General features: G+C 51.3%; 1 non-coding gene across 1 annotated transcript in view; it reads left to right on the top strand.

The window, feature by feature from the left end:
* Positions 1 to 637: 637 nt before the first annotated feature.
* Positions 638 to 1,787, top strand: part of LOC145747087 (small subunit ribosomal RNA) — a 1,810-nt gene continuing 660 nt past the window's right edge. Inside the window, exon 1 of the ribosomal RNA XR_014281835.1 lies at positions 638 to 1,787. This exon is cut by the window's right edge and continues 660 nt beyond it. This is a non-coding gene — a ribosomal RNA (small subunit ribosomal RNA).

The following is a 1,787-nucleotide window of genomic DNA, read 5'->3' as shown; positions in this document are numbered from 1 at the left end:
CGGCGACTTTCGAAAATCGCCCGGACAAAGACGCACGACATCGGCCGACGCCCGATGAACAATTTCCCGCACAGAAACGCACGTTTTGGAAAATTGTCGAAATTCGACAAGTTTGCTACCTTTGTCGCGAGACCAGCTTCCCTGTATACTATGAGGGAAGACGTCGTTGTGGCGAAATGAGCAAATTGGCGATGCGGTTGTCGGTTGAAGGTATTTGGTGACAAAACGATGTGGTGTCGTGCAGGCGATGTGCGCTTTTGGGCAGACTTGATGCTGACCCGCGAAGGCGTCGTAGCTAGCAGCGAGGCTCTGAACGTTGGACGGAAAAAATTAAGTAGCAAATACGAGTTTGTGTTTCGGCGCGCGACCACGGCCTCGGGCCGTAGTTGCGGTGGCCGGTGCGCACGCAAGTGATAGTTTTCTCGGTTCGCTTTTGTTGGGCGTTCCTGGTGTTGTATGCAAACGCAGCCCGCGCGCGGCTTCGCCCGAAAGGGCGTCTGGCCGGTGTCGACGGCGTCCAGATCGCGGCTTACGCCGGGTTTGAGGAGCTAAGCAAAAATAGTGATTGAGTAATACAGTGCGATACCGCGACGGGGAAAGCGAAAGACTCCGTTCGCGTATTTTGTCGGCCGATAGTTACCTGGTTGATCCTGCCAGTAGTCATATGCTTGTCTCAAAGATTAAGCCATGCATGTCTCAGTACGAACTTGCGTACGGTAAAACTGCGAATGGCTCATTAAATCAGTCGTGATTCATTTGATCGTAAATTTTACTTGGATAACTGTGGTAATTCTAGAGCTAATACATGCAAAAAGCGCCGACCTTGCGGGAGGCGCGCCTTTATCATATCAAAAACCTGCCGGGCTTCGGCTCGTCTTGTTGGCGACTCGGGATAACTTTGCTGATCGCACGGTCTTGCACCGGCGACGGATCATTCAAGTGTCTGCCCTATCAACTTTCGTCGGTACGGTATCTGCCTACCGAGGTTCTTACGGGTAACGGGGAATCAGGGTTCGATTCCGGAGAGGGAGCCTGAGAAACGGCTACCACATCCAAGGAAGGCAGCAGGCGCGCAAATTACCCATTCCCGACGCGGGGAGGTAGTGACGAAAAATAACGATACAGGACTCTAACGAGGCCCTGTAATTGGAATGAGTACACTGTAAAAATTTTAACGAGTATCCATTGGAGGGCAAGTCTGGTGCCAGCAGCCGCGGTAATTCCAGCTCCAAAAGTGTATATTTAAGTTGTTGCGGTTAAAAAGCTCGTAGTTGGATTTTGGGCGCAGGCGTTCGGTCCGTCGCAAGGCGTGCACTGTTCGTTCTGGCTTTACCTCCGGTTTTCCGTCGGTGCTCTTGACTGAGTGTCGGCGGCGGCCGGGACGTTTACCTTGAAAAAATTAGAGTGTTCAAAGCAGGCGCTTCGCCTGGATAGTGTTGCATGGAATAATGAAATAGGACCTCGGTTCTTTTTTGTTGGTTTTCGGAGCGCGAGGTAATGATTAAGAGGGACGGACGGGGGCATTCGTACTGTGCCGTTAGAGGTGAAATTCTTGGATCGGCGCAAGACGAACGACTGCGAAAGCATTTGCCAAGAATGTTTTCTTTAATCAAGAGCGAAAGTCAGAGGTTCGAAGACGATCAGATACCGTCCTAGTTCTGACTATAAACGATGCCAACTAGCGATCGGGGGGCGTTATTTTGACGACCTCTCCGGCAGCTTGCGGGAAACCAAAGTCTTTGGGTTCCGGGGGAAGTATGGTTGCAAAGCTGAAACTTAAAGGAATT

Source organism: Corella eumyota, chromosome 3 (genome assembly GCF_963082875.1).
Source record: "Corella eumyota chromosome 3, kaCorEumy4.1, whole genome shotgun sequence".
Lineage (NCBI taxonomy): Eukaryota > Metazoa > Chordata > Ascidiacea > Phlebobranchia > Corellidae > Corella > Corella eumyota.
This window is presented reverse-complemented; position numbering and strand designations above follow the sequence as displayed.